General features: G+C 36.1%; 1 pseudogene; it reads left to right on the top strand.

Moving 5' to 3' along the window:
* Positions 1–4163: 4163 nt before the first annotated feature.
* On the top strand, positions 4164–4847 carry LOC131398899 (E3 ubiquitin-protein ligase MARCHF2-like; annotated as a pseudogene).
* The last annotated feature ends 16241 nt before the right edge of the window (positions 4848–21088 follow it).

Here is a 21088-nt window from a genome sequence, read left to right as displayed (position 1 = left end):
TTGAATTGGTAAACTCAGTAAAGCAGACTGTCCTCCCCACTGTGGGTAGGCATCATCCAACCCACTAAGGACCTGATTAGAACAAGAGGCAGAGGAAGGGGGAATTTCTCTCTTTTTGTCCGGCCTTACAGCTGTAGCTGGAACATCTCATCTCATCTTCTCTTGCCCTTCGACTAGGTTTACATCATCGGCTTCCCTATTTCTCAGGCCTTTGGAATTGAATTGAATTATACCACCACTTTTCCTCAGTTTCTAGCTTGCAGACAGCAAATCATGGGAATTCTCATCCTCCATACTGAATGATCCAATTCCTCATGATATACATATTATGAAACAGAACCAAATAGGAAATATGTACCTGGAGAACCCTGACTAACACAGGGGTTAATGAGCTAATACATGTGAAAAAAAATGCTTAGCATTGAGGCACCTAGAAAGTCCTCGGTAAATGTTAATCACCATCATTGTTATTTTTATTACTATTACTTTGTAACTTAGAGAGTAGGAACAGCTCAAAGACTTATAAACTTTGCCCTAAGAAAGGACAGACAAATTATAACTAACTGGATTCAAGAAATCAAAACATATCCTGGAAACTAGGGCTGTCACGGGGGTTGAGTGTGGAAGAAAGAATCAGTATTCAGGAAGGCTTTCTCCATCACTTCCTGGTCTTTATGGGAGATATTCTACTAGCATGGAGGCATTCCCAACTCTTTCTTGTGCATAGTGAGAAAATAAATGGGAAACCTCAGTGAGAAGTCTCTACTTGTGAGACTGAGAGGTAACGCCTTGAGAGATGCATGATGATGATGAGAGAGCAATGGGGCAGAGGACCCAGGTGAGGCCACTGGGGGGAAACCGGGCCACACGTTCTGAGTCTGGCAACCCTCTAACAACTTTAGGGACTTTTAACAACATTTTGTCAAACTTACACAATCTCCTCTGCACCCCGTCCCCCGTCCCCCAGTCCCAGGTGATGGCAGATGCCTCAAGCCCTTCACTGGTAGGGTAGCAATGGGATTTAAGGCCAATCTCAGTATCTGCTTGAGTTCCTGACTCTACTATGCAACTTTTGCCAAAGACTTCAGGTTAAGGACTTGTGGTAGGAAAAAATACCTCATCAGGAGGAAAACTGCAAAGTGTGTAGACTTAACGAAGTTTGCCTTTCAGTAAAAGTAGTGGCAAACGGGGAATTTGGGCAATTTGTTTCTGAGCACTTGGGGCACAATACTCTCCTCGGTTATATATTACTGAAACGACTTATAACCAGCGGACGGTGAAGGGTAGAGGTCCTGGCTCTAGCCCAGTATCTGTTAAAGGTCTCCCTTTTTGGTTCAAAATGTCAGAACATCTTGTGAATATTTAAAAGGAAACACCCCTCTTGGATATAGATTCAAATAAATGACCTTATTGTAGAACAGTGAATTCTTCTTTGCCAGTATCCTATCCCCCTTCTCCCTGCTTCCCATACACTTCCAGGTTCTCTTGTATACACTAATCTGTGCCACAGTTTTAAGTAGAGTATGTATATAAATATACATTTTTTTTGGCTGGGTGGGTCGAGAAGGGAAACATGGGGTAAAAACAATTTATCTTTTTTAAAAAATTGTAAATTAACTCAATTTTCTAAGCTTCCTTTCTCCTTTTCTGTTTGTATTGATATAGAACTTGTTGTAGAGTCAGTTGTGGTGAGACTATTAAACTATATGAATAGACTGTTGCCAAATAGTCTTGAAAAAACAAATATTTGTTCAACATATGAAAGCACATTTGCACAAACATCTCTCTATCAAATAACCGAGCAAATTCCTAAAATCTATAGTGAGATGTATGTTTTACATCAAGTTTACAACACAACAACAGCAAAAAACCTAAAATGTATTGTACATCAGACACCATGCTTAGCGTGGATGTAGACACAAAGACAGGCAAAGATCTGTACTCTAGGTATGTCGTAATAAAGTGAAGAAGCTGAGGGACAAGAGGTGTTTTCATTCCTGCTATTTAAAGCTGTGAACTTGGGCCATCTGCTTAATCCCTCTGGGTCGGCTTCCCTTTCACACAACAGGGTTGAACTGACTCACCTCTGTGGTTGTTTCTACCCTTAAAATCAATCTAACCAGAATGGTCAAATGTATGCACAGGAAATTTAGCCAATAATGTCAAAATACAAAGAATGTCAAGTGTGTGATGAGTATTACTGCTTCTATGAGAGTTCAGAGAAAAGAGTTCACTGCAGGCTGCGTGTTGAAGGGAAGGATTCCTGGAGGAGGGAGGGCTTCAGCTGGATATTGAAGATGGACAACCAGTAAAGACAGGATAGAGAGTTTTAATGGGTAAACATGGCGGTGTGATTGTGGGTGATAAAGACTGGAGACAATAACATGGAAAGAAAGTTTTGTTGATAGTTAGCACAAGATAAGTTGGGGGAAATGCATTGCAGTTTGGCTATAATTCATCCATTCCCCACCTTTCTGTGAAAAATCTCAAACAAACAAACTAAGAAACATGCAGTGTTCTGTGGAATGGACTCATTCTGGTAATGGTATTAATTGCTTATTTTTGTAATTTTCTAATTGTATTATGTATTTAACAGAACATGAAACTGAAAAATCAGATTTTATAATATTTTCTATTTTCTATTTCTTCATACAGTAAATAAAATGCTAATTTTGTATTAATAAACTCCCTTAAAGTACTGGATAATATTAAATATCAAATGAAAACAACTAATAATAATTTTGTAATATATTATTGGTCTGTCATTCAACAAATATTCATTTGGCACCTACTATGCGCCAGGCTCTGTGGTAGGTGCTGCGACAGATACAAATAATAAATGCTCTCTGAATAGAATAAGAAACACTGGTTTTGGAATCAAGAATAACTCAGTCAATAATAAAAACATAAATAGGTCTGTCTGATAACTGAAGAATATTGCAGTTTATATGGACTTCACCCCAAAGAAACCTGAAAGATATTTTTTACCTTGAATTATTAACCTTGAGTCTGTCTTGATACATAACTGTCAATTGCATTCAACAAATACATTTTCATAATTGTCAATGCAGACTACTTAAATTATATTGATTATTCCTAGCTTATAGAGGTGACCAAGCTTATCATAAACTATTTCAAAATATCCATTTATTAGAAGGAAAGGAATAAAAACTTTGGAAGTCTCATAAATGTCTATGAGTTCCCTTTTCCTTAACTACAAAATAAAAAGTTGGTGATAGAATTCTAACATCACTTCCTGTGAGAAAATTTTGTATCATGAATTTCACAGGGCATAAACCCAATCCCACCAATTTTCATAGTGTTTTTGGATTTTCCTCGTAAAAACAAAAATGACAGCAGCAGGCACGCACAAGGCTAGCTGCCCCCCTTCTCAGGGAAGAATCTGTTAAAGGTGATAGACTCTAATGAAGACATGATCCTTCCACTTGGCCCCTACAACCCTTTCCTGCCCCACTTCTCATGGACTTTGATTCTGTAATTAATTTCTCTCAATCAACAAAAATGTCCATCAGTTTTCTCCTACAAGTGACTAAATGTTCAAATTCTAATTATTTAACCAACGTGTTTAATGTCAGCATTAATAATGGTGGTTACTTGTGTGGGTGGGAGAGGATGGGGTCAGGAAGATGAGAGAAAGGGATGCAGACTTGGCAGGGAGGGAACAGAGATGGGAGAGAGACTTCTCACCATATGTCTTTTAATGCTTTTTGGTGTTTCAAGCACATAATTGTAGCCCATTAACAAAAAACTAAACAAATATCTAACAACAGCAACAGTAACAATAACATAACTGGAAAGAAAAAAATTGCTTCTTCAATCTCTATAGGATTATTAGAGTGGAGCTATGTAAGAGTTGTAAGATGGAGCAAAAGTTGCTGGTTATGTATACGTAAATTAAACAAGATACTTCAATTGTGGACTTTTTCCATAAAATATTTAGCTTACACATTTTTTAAATTTCTGCTTATCATGTTTTTAAATATTTACTTACTTGCCACATTAACATGAGCCATCTTTCCCCATGCCAAATGCCTCAGACCATGTTGCTGTCATTCTTTATATTTACAGGAAGAACACCAACAGCATTTCTCCCAGCTTGAATTAAGGTTATATATTGCACTGCATACTTAACTGCTGTCTGGATGCTGATGCCAGCTGGCGCGGAGCTAGTGGCACTCATGGGCCGGGCTGGGCTGGGCCCGGCAGGGGCTGGCGGGGGCAGGTGGATGGGCCTGCTTGGCCACCCGGCCGGGCAATGGATCAGGCTCCTGGGCCCATGGGCCTCGGGCCCTGAGGACACGAGGTTCTCTCATGTGACTGCTGCCACCTCCCTGGCCGTGCACAAGAGCTGCCTGGAGAGGTGGCTTTCCGCGTCCAGCACCAGCTACAGCGAACTGTCCCTCATACAGCAGGCAGTACAGAAGCGACCCCGCCCCTCACAGACTGGCTGAAGGACCCAGGGCCTCGCACAGAGAAGCGGAAGTTGTGCTGCGTGCCACCTGGTGTACTTCCGGTTCATCACGCAGCTGGCCGCCATCTTGGAAGGCTGTCCCTGTCTGGGCCCCACGACCAGCTCCTGCTCCAGGGCTCACCGCCGTCAACCTTGTCCTCTTCAGCTTCTACGACCTCTGGATGCTGGTCTCCTCCCGCTGCCATTGGCGGCTGTACTCCAAGTGGAGAGGGACCAACCAGAAAGTGCGCTCGAAAAGTCGGAACGCTGTGGCTCAGAGGGCACCCAGCGCTTCCTGCTGGCGGCTGGACTCCTGAAGGAAGTGGCAGAGGAGATGCCAGGAGGCCAAGCTGGCAGGGCCAGAGGCAGCTGGTGATGCCCCGGAGTTTGGAAGGACAGAACTGCCTGGCCTTTTCTGCACGCCCCGAACGCCTCTTAGGCCAAAAGACGACAAGCAGAGCCTATTCTGTGATCCCCTGTGAAGATATATTCACCTCTTTTTTTTGTGTGTGTGCACTGTTGTACGTGAGGAGGACAGATGGACGTGGTCCTGAGCTTTGGACGGAGCAGGCACCCTGATCTCGTTCTGAGGTCCACTTGGCCCCCTCCAGGCCAGCAGCCGGGGCCATAGGTGAATCGAGGGCGCTCACTGGGCTGCGAGGTTCCGCAAGTTTCCTGTGCTTCTCTGCGCTTGGCAGGTTTGCTTTCCTGGCACCCTTGACTTTCTCAAGTTACACCTCAAAACCCACTCCGAATAAATAAAAGGACCCCTTTCTGGCCAAAAAAATGTGTTCAGAGTCAAGAGCGACCGTACATCACTCAATATGATTTTAGGTGTGATAATTCGCGAAGAAAGTCAACATTTTTCAAGGGTTTTCTATTTAAAAACAAGTTCTCTTTCAATGTTTTCTTAAAGAAGGGAGGAGTCCTTCTCATCTTCTTGTTACGTATTGCTTTTCTAGTAAAGAAAACATTTTAAGAACTTTTGCCATTCCTGGGTTCAAAGAAAAGAGCTAGATAAAAATCACTGGGTTTCCGTGGCTGCTCTACTATCTTACTTCTCTAGAAAGTCTTCCATATGAAACTTCAAATACATTACATTTGTAGTACTATCCTTATTTTATGGATAGGGCAACAAAGGCTGAAGAGGCTAAGGGGCTCATTCGTAATCAGTAGGGAAATAAGTTCTCAGAATGGGCCCTCCCTCAGGCACTTTCCTGATGACATCTAACCGCAGGATAGAGAGAATGGTTTATGCAAATGTGGAAATGAATTCATCTACAAAGAGTTAATCAGTGCTCTTATTATTTGAGAGGTTTTACTACTCAAATATAGCGTTGCCCCACAGCCTCTGTTCAAGCTGAATCCTGTGGCTGCTATGTCTTCTCTCTAGTCAGAATTTTCCATTAGGCACCACAGAACAGTGTTTGGACACTATGAGTTTTCCAAGAGTCTAAGAAAATGTCAGAAAATGGGAAAAATATACTGTGCTAATTATGTGGAAAAAGTCACAAATTGAATTAAACATTTAATTCATTGTCTACAAAATGTAGCATTGCAGCATCTTGTCAAATGCAATCCAACTTATATGATTATGTATAAATTATAAAGTACACTTTAATGTCTGATATGGGCACATTTTAAACATGTTTGATGTGACATTAAGTGCTTCAGAAAGCATCTAGAGCTTCCGAAGGACCTCTTCCCCAGGCCTACCTGGAGACCACTATTCATCTGTCAAATGCCAGCTCAAGTGCCACTTCCTCTGAGAGGCTCTTTATTATTCTGCATTTTTGCTTCCTCTAGGCTAAAGAGGTAAGCACTTGTTTCTCTGTGTCCTGATGATGATTTGTTCATGTTACTATTGCAATAGTTTGTTATAGTTTTTGATTGTTTGTTTGTTGGCTGGTTGGTATGCTTTAACATACTACCTGGATTCTTAATTTATCAAGGGCAGGGACCACGTATTACTCATCTCTGTGTTGTAAGTATTGAGAAGAGTACAGGTAATATGGTAGGTGCCCTGCCATTGTTCACTGATTTAAATTCCTTTTCTGTGCAGATGCCAGAGCATCTCAAATCCTACAAGTACAATTTTACATTTTTGAGGGTCCACATATGCTTATTATAAAATGCACATAATCTGGGGATTTATATTGGAGTGTTTTCCTGGGGTCTTTTTGCATACCTAATAGTTTTTCCTAGGACTAGGCAGACACAGAATGTTAGAATCATATTTGATCATTTAACTTTTCCTCAAAGGATGATGGCTAGCCTGAAACTTCCCAAAAGTGTCTCTCTCCTTCATTCTCTTTTTCTGTTTCTTCTCTCCATCGTAATATTTTTTTTTTCTTTTTACTCCTTCCATTTTGGACCTGTCAATAAAAGGTTTTACCTGGAATCAATTTTATTGAGGGTTATTTGTATAAAACTTCAAAGACTCAATATTTTCTTTCATATAAATACCTTTTCATAATTTACTCATACTTCCAGGATGTTTGTTTTTTTTTTTTAGTGGAAGGGAAAAAAGCGAGAGACAGAGCATGCTTATCCTCATTCTTAGTATTTTTATGCTTATCCATTCTTGATTAATTACAATGATATGCTGCAGATGTCCAGCGTAAACTAAATCATTTAATGTGTAATTATACCTTTTAGATGAATCCCAGATCTATTGCTGTTATTTTCCATGGACTGAAGCAGTTGTGTGCCTGAACAGAATTAAGTTTGCATCATCCTGTGCTGTGGGATATTATCTCATGGAAGACAAAAGTGAAACAGAAACTAGCTTGAGGAGAAATTGTTCTTATAATGGCAAAAGTAGCACTTTGGGAATGCTTTGAGGTTCCTGAAAAACAGGAAACTGCCAAATGCCACTATTAACCTATGTAAAAAATAAACTCCATTTTACAGATGATAAAACTGACTGTTCACATGATAGTGAGTAATATTGCCACTAGAGGAGTAGGTTTTCAAGAAATATTGTATCATGGACTTGGTAACAAAATACTGTTCATACGCTTTGACTTTCTTCATATAACAAGAATACTTATCTTTTAAACCCAAGAAAAAAATTTTAGTGTTGAAGGGATAGAAGGATAAAAAGAAAAGAAAAGTGAATAGTATATTTTTTTGCTTCACTTTAAACTTCATATTGGCATAGAGCTAATAAGATGTGTGTTTTTCTATAAGGGTAACTATTATTCAAGACAGCACTGAATATATGTGGCTGAATTTTTAGAGGTAACTGTAACCTTTTAAAAATTTGGTTTAATGTTGTAGCAGCATCAGAATTTCAACACTAGCTGAAAAAAATCAATATCATCTATAATATATTCGAATTATTTAATTGAATTGTGCACTTAACACCTTAATTTGGTTGTAGGTTTTGAACCTTTGTCTCCCACTTGGAGATTTTTTTTAATGAGATGATAAACTACTGAAGTACTTTCAAGGTCAAAAAGATTGTGCATCAGAGCTGCTTTCCAAATGCAGTGTTTCATGGAGCTGTTTTATTGAGGTCCATGGTAAGTTCCAGAACAGAAGGATGAATGCTGAAGCCACTGAGTGGCAGATTCAATATAGCAGAGCTGTAGGTTAAGAGTCAGAGCCAGACTTGCAAGATCAGTTTCATAACTATACTTTGTGACTGACCTTAGGCAGGCAAGTCATAAGCCTTATAAAATGGGGACAATAATACCTGCTTCAAAGAATGACTTTATGAATTTGATAAAATGATATGTGGGAAGGCACTTTGAAAAGTGCAAAATTACACAGATCTCAAATTCTTTTTAGGTTTTCTCCTGCTCTACTACCTAAAGTATCAAACTTGACCTAAATTTGAAGTATTTTGTTAACCTACAAAAATGTTCCTTGAAGCACTTCTTTGGACTTAACTTCAAATACATTATATACTCTCTCTGGATGATTTAATTCATTTGTAGTAATCCAAGTAACTTCAAAAATAAATAGCAACATAGCTATCATTTATTGAGGCACTGTGTATATCTCATTTAATCGTCCACTAAAAACTTATGAAGTAGCTAGTATTATCTGCATTTTAAAAATGAAATTAAAATAACTTGTTCAAGAAAACCAGTATGTAAATTTTGTTTTCACCTTTATGTTGGTCTGGAGCTGCAGACTCTTATTACTTACTGTTTATTAGAATTTTTACTGGGATATCTAGGTTACTCATGTTTAATATATTTAAATCTAAACTCATTATTTTCCTTCTCAGATCAATTCTCTCTCTTGCATCCCTTAATTTAATTAGTCATATCAGTATCTACTTAGTTTCCCAAGCCAGAAACCTAGGGTCATTTTACATTCTTCCTTTTCCCTAAACCACTGTAGCCTAATAGTCGGGAAATTGCCAATTATACCATAAAAGTGTGTCTCAAAATCTTTCTATCCGTGCAGTCATGTTTTTAGTCCAAATCCAAATAATTGTCCATATGACAGCCTTTACATTGGTCTCACTGCCACCAGTTATTCCCTGTCCAAAACCATCTATCACATTGAAACCAGAGTTATTTTCCTAAAATAATAATAATAAAGAAAAGTGTGGTCATGCCATTTCCTTGCTGAAATAACCACCATGGGTTTTCTGGCCAATATAGGCTAGAATCCAAACACCTTATCAAAACATAATGTCCTTTATTAATTTGCCTTGACTTCTGTTTCTGGTCTTATTTCCTGCTTCCATATCATGTATCTCATGCCTCACCCTCATTAAACTCTTCTAGAAATTATCCAGTGTTTCTCTATTTCTGTGCTTTTGTTCTGGCTTTTACGTCACTGGACTTTCCTAATATTTCTTGCCTTAAAAACTCTCATTCATTCTTCAGACTTAGCTTACACTATCTCTTTTATTAAATCTTTCTTTAGTTCTCTGTCTACATGTATGTTTCTCCTGGTAGACTAACATCTTCTAGAAGATAAGACTCAAGATTTATTCCCCTACTCCCAGACAGCTACAGTACAGAGCATCATATACAGAAATATTTAATAAGTTTTGCTAAATAAGTGATTGAATTAATAGTCTATTTCTGAATACACTGGAAATTCAAAGGGCGATCAAAAGCATAGTTTATGTTAATAAAGTCTGGGCATATTTGTACTCAATAATATTCTTTATATATAGAAAGCTTAGGATGATTTTGTTATTTCCTTTTCTCACATTCCACCTTCTAAGCTGCACATGTTGTAGATTTACAATCTACAAAGTAGGAGAGTTAGATGATTGCTACTTAGCAGAAAAAATAAAAACAAATTATAGTTTAGGATATAGAAAGTCTCAAGAAAATGTCACTCCCTACCTAACAATGAAAAAAGCAACACAACCTACAAAGTTGTAATTTTTTTCAGCCTATTAGACAGCTGAAGCTTCAAGGTAAACCAAGTCAACTGAAGTCCTTAGTTGTCTCTCGAAGGACAATGAGGACAAAAACTATTCCATCTTGACAGAATACAGGAGAAAGAAGTGGCCACCATACAAGCAGGTAAGAAGAAATCAGGTGATAGACTTCCAAACGACAGCATGAGGAGCTGTGCTGCCAAGAGTCCTAGTGAAACTGGCAAAAATTATTAACAAAACAAAACAAAAACGATAACAACCACTTAAAAACCTCTGGAAATGGTCCCAAGGGCAAACAGCAAATGAAGAGACATCTATTCAAGAACATCTATGAAATTTCAGTGATAAACGTGAGAGTCTGTAGTATTTGAACCAAGACCACTGCCTTCCTTCCCCTCCCCGCTCAGTGAAGCAGAGACTATTGTACATTCTGCCTCCAAGAACACAGGGTTCCCCTTCCTCTCAGCTCCCAGAGGGAGGGCTTTCTTCCCAGGAGGAGCATGGGATCAGTGTTTCCCATTTCTGCCCTCAGCTACCTGTTACCGAGGCTAAGTCCTGCGTAAGTGCAATTGAGAGGTGGGGGCTCCCTTCTCCTGCTCAGCCCCCATTCATGGAACAGAGACTCTACCTTGGGTGCAGCACACTGAAATACTGGGGCCCTGATCCCTCTTGCCCCAACTGGGGAGGTGGTGGTTTCTCACTAGGAGAGTCAAGCCACGAAGACTCCTGCTCCCAACCCACCAGATGAGTTCCTAGAGCAGGGTGTCACTCAGAGAGAAAGTTGCCATTTTCTTCACCCATAATTTCAGAACATTTGCTCAGAGAATTTTCCTGGGAGGAGAAACAAGTCAAAAAACAGATTGGTATTAATTTCCTTCCCAGGAACTGACTTTATTTGCAACAGAGTGAAGAAATTCCATCCTAAAGGAACTCTCAAAAATAGCAGAGGTTTTGGTGAAGGCAATTGGGAGGAGATTCAAGCAACAGGCTAAACTGCAGGTCAGCTAGTTTGAAGAAGTGAACTGAGGAATAATACAGCTGGGAGGAGTCCTCCTGGCATCAGAACAAAAATCAAAGGCTTATCTCAGAAACTTCCTTCAAAGGAGTCACATTTCATTGGATTAATTTGTGGAACAATATATGCCCAGGGCATTATTTTAAAAAATAGAGCGATGAGCTGGTAATTGGTATAGTTTAACAGTTAGGGGTAATCAGGGAAAAGAGGTGAAAAGAGTCCTACTAGTACCACCATCATCCTAGTGTGACTGTGGGCATACCCAAAGTTATACCACCCAGAAGAACAGCATCAGAAGCTGACAGTGAGAGTGAGGGAAAATGGACTTCACTAAAATAATCCAGTCAGTCACTAGACAAACAAGTACTCAGAGTTGCTACAATATAAAATGGGTGTTATGTAAAATGTCCAGTTTCCAACAAAAAAATTATGAGACATAAAAAAACAGGAAAGTGTGACCCAGTCACTGGAAAAAAAGTCAGGCAACAGCCTATGAGAGAGACTAGATGTCATATATATCTGAAAAAGACTTTAAAGTAGCTATTATAAACATATTCACAGAACTAAATGAAACCATGATTGAAGAAGTTAAACAAGGTATGAGGACAATGTCACATCAAACAGATGATAACAATAAAGAGGTAGAAATTCTTATTTTTTTAAATGGAAATTATGGAGTTGAAAAGTACAACTAAAATAAAACATTCACTAGAGGGGCTCAGTGTTAGATTCGAACTGATGGAAGAAAGAATAAGGAAACTAGAAGATAGAGCAGTAGAAATTATGCAAGCTGAAGAACAGAAAGAAAAAAGAATGGAGGAAAATCATGAGAGCTTCAGAGAAATGTGGGAGAACATTAAGGATACCAACATACATGTAATGGGAGTACCAGAAGAAGAGGAGGGAGAGAAAGGAGCAGAAAAAATATGCAAATAAATAAATAATGATGAAAACTTCCCAAATGTATTGAAAAACAATATTATACACACTCAAGATACTAAATGAACTCCAAGAAGGATAAACTCAAAGAGAGCCACAAACAGACATGTCATAGTACAAATGCTGAAAGTTGCAGACAAGGAGAAAATCTTGAAAATAGCAAGAGAAAAACTACTCATCACTTAAAAAGGAACTTCAATGAGATTGAAAACAGACTTCTTGGCAGAAAGAGTGGAGGCCAGAATGCAATGAAATACCATATTCAAAATGCTTAAAGAAAAACCTCTCAACCAAGAATCCTATATCCAGAAACACTGTCTTTCAAAAATGAAGTTCAAATAAAGACTTTTCCAAATAAACAAAAACTGAGAGAAATTTGTTTTTGGCAAATCTACCTTATATGAAACACTAAAGGTAGTTCTTTAAGCTAAAATCCAGTGACCCAAGATGGTAATTTGAATGCATGCAAAAAATGGAGTACCAGTGACGGTAACTATGTAACTATAATAGATATAAAGAGTAACTGAAAAAATGTAGTGAAAAAAATCATTAAAGAAATTAAAATACTACGTTAGAAAATATTCACTTAATGCAAAAGAAAACAGTAGAAGAGGAATAGAATAAGAAAAAAGACATGAAACAGAAAAATAGAAAAAATAGAAAAATGGCAGATGTAAATCTATCTTGATAATCAGTAATTACATTAAATGTAAATGAATTAAACTTTCCAGTGAAAAGGTAGAGATTCTCAGATTGGATTTAAAAAACTGATTCAACTATATACCATCTATAGGAGACACACTTTAGATTCAAAGATACAAACAGATTGAATTAAAAGGATGGAAAGAGAGCTATCAAACAAATAGCAACCACAAGAAAGGTGGAGTGGCTATATAAATATCAAATATAATAAATTTCAAAATAAAAAGTGTTACTAGGGATAAAGAGGGACATTTTTACTGATAAAAGGGTCGATCTGTCAGCAGGATATAATGATTTTAAACATACATGCACTCAATAACAAAGTACTAAAATACATAAAGAAAAAACTGACAAATTCAGAGAGAAATAGACAATTCAACAATAATAATCAAAGACTTGAATATTGCATTTTCAGTAATGGATAGAAAAACTAGACAGAAGGTCAGCAAATAAATAAAGACTTGAACCACACTACAAACTATCTAGACCTAACAGACATATATAGTACACCCTGTAAAACAAAGATAGAATATACATTCTTCTCAAGTGTACACAGAACATTCTCCAGGGTAGACCACCTGCTAGGCCATAAAACAAACCTCAATATCCTTAAAAGGATAGAAATAATGTGAAGTATGTTTTTTGACCACAATGGAATGAAATTAGAAACCAATAGCAGGAAAAATTTAGGAGCTCATATATATGTGGAAATTAAGCAACACACTCCTAAATAACCAATGGATCAAAGAAGAAATCAAAAGAGAAATAAGAAAATACTCTGAGATAAATAAGAATAAAGACAACATACTAAAACTTATTGGATGAGACTAAAACATTGCTTAGAGATAAATTTATAGTAATAAATGCCTATACTAAGAAGAAAGAAGGATTGCAAATCAATAACCTAAACTTTCACCTTTAGACACTGAAAAAGAAAAGCAAACTAAACCTAAAGCAAGCAGAAATAATAAAGTAGTAAGGATTAGAGCAGAAATTAACTAGAGAACAGACAAACAATAGAGAAAAATCAATGAAACCAAAAAGCTGGTTCTTTGAAAAGACTGATAAAATTGACAAATCTTTAGCTAGATTCACCCAGAAACAAAGAGACAAGACTCAAATTACTAGAATCAGAAATGAAAGAGAGGACATTACTACTGATCCTACAGAAATAGAAAAGATTTTGGAAGAATACTATATATACTTGTATACTAACAAATTAATTTAGATGAAACGGACAAATTCCTAGAAATGCACAGACTACTGAAACTGACTCCAGAAAAAATAAGCAGTACGACTGGACCTATAACACATGAAGAGATTGAAGAAGTAATTTTTTTAAAAAATCCACAGAAAAAGCCCAGATGGCTTTGCCACTGAATTTTACCAAACATTTAAAGCAGAATTAAATCCAACTATTCACAAACTCTTCTAAAAGTTAGAAGAGGGGACACTCCCCAACTCTTTCTATGAGGCCAATATTACTCTAATATCAAAATCAGACAAGGATATCACAAGAAAAGAAAAATACAGACCAATATCTCTTATGAATATAGTCACAAAACCCCTCAACAAAATACTAGCAAACCAAATCCAGCAATATAAAAAATAATTATACACCATGACCAAATGTTATTTATCCCAAGAACACAAGGCAGTTTCAACATTGGTGGTTACCAGAGGGGAAGGGGGGAGGGAGGAGGGTGAAAGGGATAATTCGGTACATGTGTGTGGTGATGGGTTGTAATTAGTATTTTGGTGGTGAACATGATGTAATCTATGCAGAAATAGAAGTACAATGATGTGCACTTGAAACTTTTACAATGTTATAAACCAATGTTACTGCAATAAACAAAAAATTAAAAAAAAAAACAAAAAAAACAATCTGGGGCAAATTGTCTCACAGGCTATAGAAAGCTGATAAAGTCAATATTTATATAGTGCATATTATAGGACTAATGATAATTATTCTGATTCCCCTGTGTACCAAAGACACAAAGATTTAGTTTTTTCAAAAAGTTATATAATTTTTCATTAATAAGTTTCACTATTTTGAAATAACATTTTTTAAATAAATGTTCCAAAGTAAACAGACTGATCTGATTAAAAACCATATGCCTAGGTTTGTTCTCAATGCTGTACCATTAGTACTTTTAAGTGCATATTGTGTCTATGCAACAGAAAATATATTTATGCATGTTTTTAAATGGGCTAGGTACATTCCATGGTGCATAATAATGATGTCTTGTATTGTAAATTCTGTGTATTAAGTAGATATTTTTAAAGAATGCTTTTCTCTTTTAGAGTACTAAAACTTGGTCCCTAGTCTCTTCATTTATTGCCTTCTTTAACTATTCATTAAAAATATGTATATACGAAAAAAAAAAAGAAAATCAATCAATATAATATATTACATCAATGTGATAAAAAACAAAAATCACATGATCATCTCAATAGATGCAGAAAAGGCATTTGACAGAAGCCAATCCTTTGGATGATAAAGGCACTCAACAAACCAGGAATAGAAAGGATCATCCTCAAGTTGACTAATGGCATCTATTGAATAAACACCCCTAATATCACATTTAATGATGAAAACCTGGATGCTTTTCCCCTAAGATCAGAAAAACATAAGGACGTCCTCTCTCATCATTTCTATTCAACGTTGTACTGGAGGTTTCAGTCAGGGCCATCAGGCAAGCAAAAGAAATAAAAGGCATCCAGATTGGAAAGGAAGAATTAAACTATCTCTATTTGCAGATGACGTCATCTTGTATATAGAAAATCCTAAAGAATTTACTAAAAAGAATTAATAAATAACAAGACAAACAATTGAACTAAAAGAAACAATTAGAACTAATAAACAAGTGTAGTTAAGTTTGCAGGATACATGATCAATATACAAACATCAATTGTATTTCAGTCAACTTGCAATGAACCATCTGAAAATGAAATTTTAAAAAACCTCATTTATGTTAGTATCAGAAAGAATAAAATACTTAGGAACGAATTTAACAAAGGAAGTGCTAAACTTATACTCTGAAAACTACAAGGCAAAGGTAAAAGAAATTAAAGAAGATGTAATAATTGGAAAATTTCATGCTTATGGATCAAATACTTAAAAATTTTATGATGGCAATACTCCCCAAACTGATCTGCAGATGCAACACAATCCCCATCAAAATTCCAGTTGACTTTTTTATAGAAATTAATGAGCTGATTCCAAAATTCATATGGAATTTCAAGGCATCAAGAATAGCCAAAATAATTTTGAAATTAACAAAGTTGGAGGATTCCCACTTCTCTATTTCAAAAGTAACTACAAAGCTTGAGTAACCAAGACAGTGTGGTATGGGCACAAGGATAGATATATAGATCAATGGAATATAATTCAGAGTCCAGATATAAACCTTCACATCTATGGTCAGCTGCTTTTCAACAATGGTGCCAAGACCATTCAATGAAAAAGCAATCATCTCTTCAGCAAACATGGCTGAGACAACCAGATATCCACATGCAAAAGAATGAATTTGGTTCCCTTCCTCACACCATATACAATAATTTACACAAAATTTATTAAAGCCCAATTTTAAGAGCTTAAGCTATAAAACTCTGAGAGGGAAACGTAGAGGTAAATCTTCATGACTTTGGATTTGGCAGTGGATTCTTAGATACAACAGTAGGAGTAACAAAACAAGAAATAAATAAATTGAATTTCATCAAAATTAAAAACTTTTGTGTTTCTAAGGACACCATCTAGAAAGTGAAAAGACAACCCTAGAATGGCTAAAAATATTTGCAAATCATGCAGATGTTGCAGAACATGAGGGTGAATTGGGAATACTGAGAAAAAACCTCTAGTACCTCAGGCCCCATTCTAAACACAAGGTACCAATAGCCAATTGCTCTAGGTATTTGAAGTCTGTGGCTAACAGAAGATTATGAGTAGCAACAAAACCCAAACAAGCCAAACTCCTGATTAGAATAACAACCTCACACGCTAGAAGCATGACTAAAGAAAAGGTATACTCATTTTCAGGCATAAATACTATTCACTTCAGTCTCTACTATTTGACGTAATGATATTCAGCATTCAATAAAAACTATCAGACAAGAAAAGCAAGAAAAACCAATTCATAACTAAGAGATAAAGTAGTAATCAAAAGATCCAGTTTCAAAATGACCCAGATGTTGACATGATCTGATACAGAATTTAAAATAATTATAATTAATAAAGATCTTGTAGAAAAAGTGGACAACATGTATGAGCAGATGGGGGATTTCATCACACTGGAAGAAACTATTTTTTAAATGTCAAATGAGAATACTAAAAAGCAAAACATACATCATCAAGATGAAGGATTCCTCCAATGGCCTCATCAGCAGACCAAGCACAGCTGAGGAAAAAATAAATAAATTTGCAGGTAAATCAATGGAATGTATCCAAAATGAAACTCAAGATAAAAACCATAGGGAAGAAAATAACCCAGAACAGAACAGAGCACCCAAGAGCTTCAGGACAATATCAAATGGTCTAACACACATGAAATTGGAGTCTCAAAAGAAGGAGAGAGAAAGAATGAGACAGAATCAGAATATGAAGAGATAATGGCCCCAGATTTTTCCAAAATTTATGGGAAAAAAAAAGTCACAGATCCATGAATCTTGAAGAACCTTAGCAGGATTAATTTCCCAAAATACACCTATACACATCATAGTCAAATAGCTAAAACTCAGTGATAAAAAGAAAAATTTGGAAAGTAAACAGAAAAAAAAATTACATAGGAACAAAGATAATAATTTCACTAGACTTCTCATTCAAAATTATACAACCCAGAAAACAGAGTAACATCTTTAAAGTAATGAAAGAAAAATCTTTCAACACAGACTTTGAGACTCAGCACAAATATCTTTAAAAATGAATGCAAAATAAAGACTTTTTTCAGGCAAACAAAAACTAAGAGAATTTATTGCCTCAGGCTTATGCTAAAAGAAATGTTAAAGGAAGTTCTTTAGAGGAATATGATATCAGATGGAAATTGAGACCTACCCAGAGAAATAGTGTAGTGGAAAGGGTAAAAATAATGTCAAATATAATAGACATTTTTCATAATTTTAATTGCTTTAAAAGTTAATGCAGAAGTAGTAACAAAGCATTGTGGAGTTTTGACATATACAAATGTAAAAAGTATGACAAAAACAGCATATAGGATTAAGAGGGAGGAAATGGAAGAATATTATTGGAGAGTTCTTACACTATACGTGAAATGATATTTGAAGGTTGATTGTGATAAGTTAATGATGTATATTGTAAACTCTACAGCAATCTCTTAAAAAATAATAACTTACCTATATGATACAGGAAATCTTTACAATAAAATGTGCTATAATTTAAAAATACATTTCTGGGCCAGCCCGGTGGCACAAGTGGTTAAGTGCGTGCGCTCCTCTGTGGCGGTCCGGGTGCAGATCCTGGGTGCACACCCACGCACCGCTTGTGAGGCCATGCTGTGTCCCACATAAAGTGGAGGAAGATGGGCACGGATGTTAGCTCAGGGCCAGTCTTCCTCAGCGAAAAGAGGAGGATTGGCAGATGTTAGCTCAGGGCTGATCTTCCTCACACACACACGCGCAAAAGAAATCATAAAAAAATATAAAATAAAATAAAAAATACACATTGTTAATTAATGAAGACCTGATGCTCTCTTCTTATGAAACATTTGTTATAAATTGAAAATACAAATGTTTTAATGTAAATCTTTAATCCTAAAATCAGTAAACTTTATCTTTTTTCATGCTGTATTCTTTCTACAAATTAAATATAAAATAACTATTATTAATATAGTAAAAAATCTATGGAAAAGGTGGACAATATTTTGTTCTACTATTTATACCCACAGCACTATCAAACATGGTAGTAGAAGTTTAAAAGTATTTCGTTCTAAACAGCAAGCAATCAGATGAGGTCTTCTACTTTCCATTTCTTAGTATGGTAGGAAAAATAATAAACTTACACTATAAAATCAGCGTCTAGGCATCATGTTTCCAAATATACCACCGAAAATCTACAGACAATGTGAAGAGCCCCAGGCAATAAGAGGAATTTTAAATGTAGAACCTTTAATGGGAGAAAGAACACTGTTCTTAATACTTTGTACTTCACTTTTACTTACACTGATATTTTGGATCCCAAAGACAGGGAAAATAGAATATTTGTCTTTTCAGTTGCCATAAAACACATTTAGTTTTAATAAATCATAAAAAGGAAGTTGAGTTTTTAATCCTAATATAAGCTTTCCTATTTTTTTCGACTTTCAAATTATAGTTATTGCTGTAATAATTGATAGAAACACATTAAACACTGGCCATTTTCTTGCATTAATTGAACTACATTCATTCAAATCTTTGGCTGGGTGATGATTTTATGCTCTGCATGGGAATGAGGAGCCACTAGGCTGGTTTTCTGAAATCCCTTTCCATCCCCCTTTCTTTCTTTTCAGTTCTGCCTCTAGATGCTGCAGTAGATCAAAGCTTTTCAAAAGCAGCAACTTGCTCCTTGTCTTTCGAGTCATGGTATGATAGAGAGTGACGAAGAGGAACAAGAATGTTTGGAACAGCTACAATAGTATCTATTATGCATCAATCATAGAAGGACGAGCTGAATTGTGTGGAATTGATATGTGCCTATTGTCGAAGGTTTTTCTGTAACATCAGATAGAAATAATCATTCTGAGGCAGGTTTTCCTGGGAAAGATATCCTCTCTCTTTTGGACGTGCATTTTCAGTGTGGTAGGTGGTTTTGCAGTTAATGTAAGGCACATCAAATGAGTAATTCAATTTCAAAGAATTGATTTTAATTACTGTGGCAATACTAAATGATCAAGCATTGAAATGTATAATACTAATCACTGAACTGGCACTTCTTTGAATTAGAAATTGTCTATTTTCATATTTATATCTGGCAAGCAGCTTAAGTGTGGAGAAATGCAAATACTTCAGGGACTGCAAATGGGTATCTGCCAAATAGGTATCCATTAAGAGCGAAATGTCTAGTGCTCTTGAGAATCTTGAAATTCGTTTTTAGAAATCTCTAGGTCACGAAAATCCTACGTGGCACACACATAATTTGTCTTGTCTCCATACATAGGACTCAGGCTACTTTGCACCATTTTCTTCTCCTAACATTTATAATTTTAAATGAAAATGTTAAATAATTTATTCTAAATTTTTAGTATAATATGCCTGATTATGATGTCCTTCATCGAATGTCCTTCAAAAAGTGAAATTCCAAGGTCTTTTACTAACAAAAAATTTCCAGGGCATTCATTTTTGTAGGAAAATGTAAACATTTATTAAAAACTAGAGGGATTTTTGTAGCTTTATAGGCACTACAAAAAACATACATTTTCTAATAGGCACACAATTAAGAATGTGTATCAACCAATTTTAGATTAAAAAGGAAAAAAATCTGTGAGAAGTTGCTCTTAAGCTTCTCTGTAAGTTCCTTAATATTTTTTACATGTGGGGGAAAGACCTGCCTTCTAGACTGTTGGAGTGGATCTTCTCAAATAGCAGAGCTCCATGAAGCCAAGAACTATACAGACATAGAGGAGGTGACCTAAGAATTTGACCACTGGGAGCACTCCCTGTCTTAGCACAGCTGGGCAGGTGTGGAGAGGTGACTTCTTTCCATGATGGCCATAGTAAAGCTGTCTTAATTAGACTTGGATAGACTAAAGAAAGGGTAGCAAAAGAAAGGATTTAGCCTCAATCTTATGACTTGACACAAACCAGAATGATATGATCTCTCTCTCTCTCTCTCTCTCTCTATATATATATATATACACACACATATCCATATATACCCATCTATATCTATACTATATTTATCTACATCTACATCTATATCTATATTGTTCTTGAGATCTCTAACTTGTATCTATAGTTTGTCCCATCACTACAAAGCTCTCTATTGAATTGCACATTGTCTAGACATAAGGACTTTTCCTTTCTCTCCATAAAAGGTAACACCTGTGTATAGACATGAGCTAGAATTATACATAGGCTTTAGTATGCTACTCACCTACCCGGACAGAATTAATGTCATTTAAATGAATACATTTCCTACTTACTACAGCTGGAAAATCATTACTAATTTGCAGGCACACTGACATAAATTATTATTATTCTTGATATTAATGTGATTATAATGTCGACTTCTATCATAAGTCTGCTTTAATTTGGTATTAAGTACTCTCGAGTTCTTGAAAATTGTTGCTATGTGCAGACTAACGATGAATAATATTGAGACCTTTATTTTATTTGTTTCCAAGTTTAAAACAGTTCAGTACTTTACACATTTGCATCTGAAACAAAAGTAAGGCCCTGTAACTTGATTTCTGAGGAATAACATATCTCCAAATCTTCCACAGAATGTTAGGAAAGTCAGAGTTTAGTGGAATTGTGTTCTTTGGGAACAAATACAATTTGGCAAAGTTAAGTGGAATCCTGTTCTACTAGATCAAATCTATGTAAAGTTTGGTAAATAAATATTTATTGTGATTCTTCATGCTTGATTTTAAAAGCGGTTTTAATAACTTCA

The sequence above is a fragment of the Diceros bicornis genome, chromosome 36 (genome assembly GCF_020826845.1).
Source record: "Diceros bicornis minor isolate mBicDic1 chromosome 36, mDicBic1.mat.cur, whole genome shotgun sequence".
NCBI lineage: Eukaryota > Metazoa > Chordata > Mammalia > Perissodactyla > Rhinocerotidae > Diceros > Diceros bicornis.
The sequence above is the reverse complement of the archived record's forward strand: the minus strand, read 5'-3'. Positions and strand labels throughout refer to the sequence as shown.